The 9024-nt window shown below is 39.9% G+C and overlaps 1 long non-coding RNA gene across 1 annotated transcript; it reads right to left on the bottom strand.

The window, feature by feature from the left end:
- Positions 1 to 7321: 7321 nt before the first annotated feature.
- LOC311430584 lies at positions 7322 to 8523 on the bottom strand. Its single transcript, XR_014688886.1, has 2 exons — positions 8374 to 8523; positions 7322 to 7700 (listed from the first exon to the last, which is right to left on the bottom strand). It is a non-coding gene; the product is annotated as an uncharacterized lncRNA (long non-coding RNA).
- Between the last annotated feature and the right edge of the window lie 501 nt (positions 8524 to 9024).

Raw genomic sequence — 9024 nt, 5'->3', positions numbered from 1 at the left:
CAGATGTTCCCTAATACAGAAAAAAAAAAGGACTATTTAATGGCGTTGTGTGCCATTGGCTCATGTGAGCTAATGTAGAACTGATTCCTTAGTCCACATTAACTATGCTGTCCTGGGTATGCTGTGTAAGTTGTGTACTAAAACAGCAGCTTTGACTTTTTATCTCACCCCTAGTGCACATTCTCTCTGTTCTTTTTGTTCAATGTCTTTTCCTAGTCTAGCTCTTGAAGCTTGGAACAGAATAGCTGACAGAAAGATGTCTATTATGGCATTTGGGGAATTATTACTGCTTGCTATATCTTCAGCTCTTTCCTTTGGGCTGTTTTCCTTTTGCACTGTCTTTCCTTTGTTGTTTTGAAAGGTCTGATGTGTATGCACAGTGTCATGTCTTCTCAAGTGACTCAGGAAAGGGACTTCCACCAGCTCCCTTGGCAATGTATAAGAGCAACCCTTCTCTCCAAGGAGTGACTTTCAGAAAGTTACTGGAAATATCTCTAAGGTCACCTTATTCATCCTTTCCCACAAGAGCATTAATGTTGCAAAATCTAGGTCTGAAATATGACAATCCAAGGCTGCCTTTCCTTTTTGCAGATTACCTTTTCTATAAATACTACTCTTTCATCCCAGACCTCTCCCCATTAGCAGCTATTACTGTCTTAATAACACTAGCATTCATTAGAAAAATGCATTTCACCTTCTATCACATTCAGATCAGAATGGTTTTTTTTTTTCTACCTTCAGAGAAAGAAGAGTTGTTTTATTTTCCAGGAGATGCTTGCTATTCTATTCGGAGATTGTATTTCACACTGCAATTGAAAGGGATTTAATGACCCATTTATAATAATTAGAGCTGTCGTGTTTTTGTTCTTAATACAGTTTGTGAATTACTAACAGCAGCACCTCCCAGCTGGCCCCAGTAATGCTTGATGGGACACTTTGCCCCGCTAGGTTTTAAAAGTTTCATAAAAAGAATCATTTCAAATAATGAAAGTTAAAAGGGTGATGTGTAAGTCTCTATGGAAGAATTTGACATGCCTATTCGAATCATTTGTCATGTCATAGAATTGCTGGAATAAAGGTATAAGAATGGAAATGGTGGAGAATGTTATGTTGTGTTCTACAATTCAGTGTTATATTTACTCTATGGCCTTATTTTTGAATAACACTTTAGGCCTACCAGACCTAACACAACTAGAAAATGCGCTTGCTAGCTAAAGAGCATGACTGTGATATACCAGAGGAATCTATAATGGTATAATAGCTTCACAGGCAGGCTAAAATGTAATTAATCATCTATTTAGAGCTGGGAAATAACTATAATTGGTCACTCTGTATAGCAGGAGCTGGTTAGGAAGAGAATTAATGAGTTTAAAGTTTTGTCATTTCTCTCACCATTTTACCTAAACATCTTACTGAAGTCATTTACTCATTCATTTAGTCTTTTCATTCACTCATTTCTGTTCCCAGCACCACTAAGCATCTGTTTCTTGATGTTGAAATCTGTGTTTTGTTCTATTTCTGGCACTTTTCAACATTACAAGGGCTTGTACTTTTTGATGAATGGAATATGAAAGTGCTAATGGAAGAATAACTCTTTACCTTTAACATTCAAAGGAAAAATGATACCAGTGAACAATATGATTGCCAAGTGGCTTTACCACCATCTAGATCATTCCAGACCTGTTTGTTTACTTCTTTTGGCAGAAGAAATTTAGTTTATTTTCTGCTTCCAGGTATCAGTAGAGTGCTTGAATTGATGTGATGTTAAACTTCTCTAGTGATGCGAGAGAGACTGGGAATTAACATATGCAACCTAAAATGTGCCAGGAACTGGCTAAAGTGAGGATGGGCATGGATTGTGCCAAAAGGACAACTAAGTTGTTCCAAAACAGAGCTTGACCTATTTGCAGAATAGATTAGATGATGCGTGTGTCCTCCTGGAGGAAGTCTGGAGGTCTGGAGACCAAAGAGGCTTTTCCCATACCTGCTTCTTGGGGTTGAAAGGTAGGAGTTATTCAGAGTCATGGAGCATAAAACGTCGGCAAATGCATCTTGAATATAACTGTGGAGTTGAGGCAGTAATTGACAAAGCCCGAGAAAAATTTTTTGAGAGAAGGGACACATCTGGGCCTGGACATCCATCCATTATTGTGTGAACTCAGAAGAAAGGTGTGTCCCACAGGTACTGCCAAAGTAGATGCAATAGTTTTCAAGGATTCAATACAGATAGAGCAAGAGGAACACCAACATTTCAATATTTTGATGTTGTGATAAGTGCTGAACGTGCATGTTATTGCAAAGGGACACTGGATCCTTCAGATGCTCTTGGGATGCAAAGAGTAACCACAATACAAATGACGGCATGCACCAGTAGACTTTAGTAGAACTGGGTGTTTCAGGCACCGTCTTACACTCTGCCAGTATTAAGCAGATGAGCACAAATTGAATTTCATGCTAACTTGCTCTGGGCAATGAGCACCCAAGTTTTTAATTAAGTTTTAGTGAATTAAGGTAACTTAATTAATTTTTTTTTTTTTTCACACAGTTCATAGATACAACAAAAATGTTTCGATAGCAATATTAATCTGCTCCACAGTCTGCATATATTACAGGCGAGGTTGCTGGTGTCATTAGTGATACTGGTGAAATAGTGCCTGCATTGCTCTAGTCTGTCACTGCATGAAGGGAACAAATTTTGAATTGCTTTTCATTGTCCAAGATGGATTACAGATAGCACAGCTCATAAACTCCAGAACCTTTTCCATTCTAGAGCACTTCTGCAAACCTAGACTGGTTCAACATTGATCAAATCATCTTCACTTCAGGAGAAATTGAATGGGTGATCAGCCCTTTTTAGCGGAGGCAATGTGTCTCCACACATAAACTGCTGCCCTCACCTGTCTATCATCCCCACCAATCTTTTCCTCTGACCATGGTGGAATACTGCAGCACACAGCATGTGCTGTGGAGCTGCAGCCCAGCACACATCTTGTATTCTTTGTGATACAGAAGAGAAAAGGGTAAGAAAAAAAAACTTACCTGAAAGTAGTAAAATAGACTCAAAATATCAGGGAAGAGAAAGAATCATAAAATCATAGAGTGGTTTGGGTTGGAAGGGACCTTTAAAGATCATCCAGTCCAATCCCCAAAATAAAAGATGTTTCATGCCCTTTATTTTTTGGTATCTTTTTCTGATTTATTTTCCAATTGCAAATAGACTGCTTATGTCTCATATTGTCACTGTTTTGTCTTCAGATCTCTTCGTATTTTTATTGCTTTACATTTAAAATGATGTCTTCTTTAGTGAGCCTTGATGGCTGAATATTTTCCATCTTCAGAGACATAGAAATTTTAACAGGAAGCAGACACATGCCCAGAAGATGAAAAAAATAAATATCTTTTTATTTATTTATTTATTTATTTATTTTAAAAGAGATGTTTAGCATGAGTTTGTTTTTTTTTTTTTTTTTTTTTTTTTTTTTTTTTTTTTAATGGGGGAGGTGAGGGAAGCAAGAAATGTTCAGGAATGTGGAGGAAATATGATTCTTAGATCTCATAGATGAGAGTGCTGCATGAATAAGGGTCACGAAAGTGCCAAAACATGGAATTTAAGTGCTGAAATCACAAAGGAAATAAAGAATAAAATGCAGCATCTGCAGACCGACTCAGTGCAGTGGAAGGAGAGACAATCCTGAATTTGGATGGGGAACCAGATTGCACAAAGTGCCTCATCTGGTCTTCTGCAAACATTTGACTGTCAAAAACCAACTGAGCTGCGAGTTCTCATTTAGTTTTATTGTCACTCCTAATGAATAGGAGGAGAGAAAATGGCAAAGGAGGGAAAGAGGAGAGTACAGAAAGCTTTCAAGAGAGGGAGAAATATCTGAGTGTTTGGACAGCCCTGAGAGTTTTGGAGTCAGATGAGAAAGGAATATGAAAAGAAATAAAGGAAAGTGTAGCTCATCAGTGGGCTGCAATTTTGTGGAGAAAAGTACACAAAACTTGTGCTGGTGAAAGTGTGTAGCTCAGCCCAACTGCTTGGGAGAACAGTGCTATCTTTTTACAATATGGGAAGATTTTAGGTGGAAAAGACAGAAAGAACATTTTTCACCTTCAAAGAGCTGGGTATACGAAGAAAGATCTAAGGAGAGTTGTGATAAATTATACTGAACTGGTCAGCGATGATGACCAGACTCTTGTAAAGCTGTTATAGAAGACATGCCCAAGAGGTAGAACAGTGTGCGATGTGGGTCAAGGTTACCAACATGTCATCAAGAAAAAGGAGAAAAAAGCCCCATAGGACATTAACCAAGGGTTATGGAAGAGAAGTCACTGGTGGTGGGGGGGCCTCTAAAAGACAAGAGGTATCTGAAAAGCCCTCCAGAGGCAGAGCAGTAAAAAGAAAAGAAACTTATTTTATGTCGAAGTAAGCTGACAATCAGATATACACAAATGGAAAAAGAGACCTTAACTCTGTTGTTATACAATAATCTTCCAAGAGACACAGTAAAATCGACACCATTTAAAGCACCAAAAATGAGAAAGAATAAAGCATGGAGTGAATATTCATTACAGAAATAAAAAAAAAAAATAAAATCTTGCACCGTTAGAGATTTGTAAAGAGATAGGATGTTGTCCTCCTGCCTCTACTTGTTACGGTTCTTGGACTGAAGTCCAAAACAAAAGCAAAAACAGAAGATCCAGCCAAGCTGCAGCTGGCAGATTATCGCACATTCCTGGCACGCTGCTGTGTGTGTGCCTCGCTTGCATTTTCTTACGGCCCTCGCCAGCAGCTACTTCAGCCTCTCCAGTAATGAAGATGTGTCTCTCTCATTTACACATATTGAAGCTGTTCCATGTTGCATAAATAATTAATTATTCATTGGAGCAGGAACTAGGAGAAAGTGTCCTGCATCCCAGGTGAATGCCCAAACTACTGTATTACGGAGAAATTCCCCCCTCCTCTTTCTCATTAGGTCTTAATTCAGCTGCATAAAGCAGAGCAGTGTCAAAAGAAGTAAACGAAATGGCTCTGTCCCAGATACAATACAATGCACTGAGGAAGGCACCTCCAAAGAACACGAAAATCCTGGTTTCAAGCTCCCTGTCAATTCGTTTAAAACTGAGCTTCAAACACTTAAGAAGATGTAGTCAATTGGGTATAGAGTTTCCTTGGGCTGAGGTCTCTTATTTACTCCTGGGGAGTAAATTGTTTAAATTACAGATTTACTGAGCCAGAGAAAATAAAAATGTCTGTGTGTAGGGTTGTCTTTTATCACAGAGCTGAAGTCTTTTGTTATTATAGAAGGATTTCCAAGTAAGAGAGAGAGAAAACATAATGCATAGAGACTTTCCTCTCCCCTGCCTCCAGGGATAGCAGCAACTTCTGTCTGTTGACTCTTTTTTTTTGCAAGTGAATTGCAGGTTGAAAAGATAAGCAAAATAACAGGACATGAGTGACTCAGAGTGATACTGTCTTAACTGTGGGTATTTCATGTGCCTGCTGTATCTTGTAGTGTCTTAGTACACTACTGAAACGAATATGCAACTTCTTTGTGAAAGGTTACAAATGGGTAGAAGAAATCTGATAATTTTCATATGGAGGCGAATCGGTGAAGTATGGATGTGTTAAATGGGTATCAACATGCATTTCTTTATGAGAAAAATCAGGCATGAGCCTGATAATATCACTATTTCTGTAAAAAACAGCTCTTTAGGAACACGAACCAGAAGAGATCTTTTCAGACTATATCTATTAGAGATGGTACAGCTGTAATAATGCCATCATCTTCTCTTCCAGCCTCTGTAAGGGACTTCCTTGCTACTGATTGAAGGGACATGTTTGTCCATATAGAAAAGCTTCCACAATATTATCTGTGCAGTGCAGAGACAAAGGCCGAGGAAGGCCATCGGGAGGAGAAGCACGAGGAATAGGTTTAGTGGCAGGACTGAAAAGTTCACCTGTACCTGGTCACACTGGGCAATTTGTCATGCCAAGAACAGGAAGAATGGAAAATATTGGGCATAGACCCTTTGTACCTCAAGGTCTGCTAGATTCCTGTGCCTCTCTCTTCTATTTTTGCCTTGGTGAAACTGAGAAATACCAAATTGTTGTAGTCAAGTCAGCTTACAGGTATTGCAGGCTTTGAGGAATATGACTCAGAGCAATGTTCACATTTCCTATCAAAGACATTGACCACAATTATATTGGAATTTGTATCCCTCTGATGACTGATGTAGAATATTGGTACTTCCAAGAAGTAACCTTTATCTTTGAAATGTACTTGGTGTTGTGAATACATCTTACACCTTTGTCTTCTGTTTCTCCTAATGATTCACCTTACAATGCTTTCATTAACTTTCCATTGCTTTATTCATTTAGGGCTGCCCCACAGGGTGTAGATTTTTATTTTTATTTTGGCATAGTAATAAAAATGGGATTTGATGGTGAAGACAGTCATGCAAGTTTTTAGCAGTAGCTTGTGATTTTCTGGATTATGGTACAGAGGAGTTGATAGCACACCCACTTTCTAAGATAAAAGGAGCCTTTTTCTTCAGAAAAAGAAATAGAAGATAGTAAAACCCAGGGATTTATGCATTTGATACCTGCTGTTGACATTGAATATGTGCTATCCAACAAAACAAAACCTTTAAACCCATTACATGGGAAATTACAAAAATCAGATGGTTAGGTGGTGCCACAGAGCAGGAGCAAAGCAACTTTATACCCCACAGAGCAGGGATACCTGAGAATGCTGCGTGTAGACAAGAAGACGCTTTGCAAGGTAAAGTTCTTGCACAGCACAGTGTTGGGATGTTGTTGGCAATGCAACAAGCTTTGTAAATAATTTCAAAGGTTCCCTAAGCTGACTGCTGCTTGCAAAGTTATCTAATACAAGCAAGAAAGTGCTGCCAAAGAGGTGGGGTGCTTCTCTGTCCAATGGCATGCAGCACCCTAAACATCAGTGTAGGATAAAGGACCTTTTCCATTCTGTACCATGATCTGGTCAGTGAAAAGGTGCTTACATGGCTTGAAATGAATGCTTTTAGTTTTCTTTTTTTTTCTTAATCTCCTGAAACATTTCCTAGCTTAGTCTGTTTATGGTCATACTTTCTATGAATTTTTCATGATAAACAGCAACAGGTTTGGTAAATAATTAATTGCTTCTATAAGCATCTTACAGACACATGCACCTGGATAAGAGACATTTTTAATTATGAAACACTGTGGCATGGCAACCTGTGGGCTACTGGGCTTTGTAAAACCTAATTTCAAAATATTTATTAAACGATCAGTTATAAATTAACGATTTAGAGGCGATTTTCAAAGAACGTTTGACCACATTTATTTTCCAAATGATAATTGCTGTAGGTTCATTCTCCATCTGACCCATGCCAACACCTGTGATGAGAATGGTTTGGAGCCACTCATAGATCAAGCTGGTTATGTGAGCGCTGATCCACAGTAGGACTGGGGGTGCTGTGAAACTCCACTTTGCAGCTTTTTGGGGTCATGCATCCCACAGAGGCCCTGGAGGTAACATAGATAAAGTCTTGATCTGGAGAGACACAAATGGCTGTGATGTTCCCATAAGAGCTCCCTCCTCATAAAATGAGAAACCGAAATGATCCTTTGCTCTTCTCCATGCTTCAGCTAGCTCCACCAAACCACACTTCCCTGGGAAACCTGGGGTCTTGTCCTAAATAAACAAAAACCTCATTACAACAAAACTTGTGCAACGAACCAGATCATAGTAGGGAAAAAAGAAACACATTGTGAAAGAGTCCCACAAACCCTTCCACCACAACCAGCGATCAAAGCAGCTTTGACTGACAAGATTTCAGCACCTATGCAAAATTCACCCCTCAATCTCAGAGAGGGACTGCAGCACGTGGGAAAAAGATAGTTGCTTTTTCCAGCTATTGCTTTCTCTATTCACATCCATAGCCTAAAATGTGTTTCTCTTGTGCTGAAACTGAGCTGGTGAGGCTACATGGAGTGGGCAGAGATGAGCGCCTCTTTCTGGGGGCCTTGACTATGAGACTGTGGCTTTAAGCTGTGGGGAAACCCAGCTGTCCTTGCATGTGTTGAGGGCCTGCAGTGGCTTCAGCCCCATCTTCTTAGAGAATAAATATTTCTCTTCTAATAAATCCCCTTTATACGTTGATTAATGGAGGCTGATTGAGAGTCTAAGGGGGAAAAAAATAAAAATAGTCTTTTCACCTGTTTGAAAAATAGCTTCACACACCAACAGCCTCCTCACCCTCCTCCACCTTCCTCCCGTGCCTCCCAGCACGCTGCCTGGCTGCATTTATACCCAGCCTGTGCTCAGTCCTGGTTCAGCTCCATTCTCCCGTGCTGGAGCCACTCACCGTGCACTAAGCGAAGTGGCTGCAGAAGTCATGCAAGCAGGTCAGTGCCTGGGCCGTCTGCTCTCAGGGGACAGATCCTGCACAGGAGCTCAGCCTGTGCTGCCATGTTGGAGCTTCCCCCGGCATCTCTCCTGCCGGAGCTAAAATCACTAGGCCGGATTGATCGAGATGTCAGAAGTACATTTTCCCCAGAGGTCAACTACATTCAGGTAATGATGCAATGCTGCAGTGCACTCCTCCTAATCCAATCAAATAACGTAATGGTTTAGGCTCTATCAAATAAAGTTCAAGGTAAGCATGTGAAACGTGGCTGCTCCTCAGCTGCTGGCAGCTTTCCTAAGTGCTGAGAATCAGATCAGAGGAAGATAAAAAAAGAAAAGCCCATCTCCAAAGAAAAACTTCCATGCAGACACACATTTGGAAAAAAGACAATGCTTTAGTGCAGATTTCTTTGCCAGGCTTTTTATAGTTGTTTTTGTTTCACTCTCATCTTCCCATTTTAAAGCCTATTTATTTTAGTTCCAGATGATTTCTAAATTTGCTGATGAATCTGGGTGCCTCAGTTTATGAGGTGAGACCATGTCTGGACGGGGGTGTCCTGATTTGTTCTCAGACGTGAGCAGACTCAGTACTTTGCATAAACCCAAACCC

Source organism: Aythya ferina (genome assembly GCF_964211825.1).
Source record: "Aythya ferina genome assembly, chromosome: 2".
Lineage (NCBI taxonomy): Eukaryota > Metazoa > Chordata > Aves > Anseriformes > Anatidae > Aythya > Aythya ferina.
Note: the sequence above shows the minus strand (reverse complement) of the source record. Positions and strands in the feature narration are given on the sequence as shown.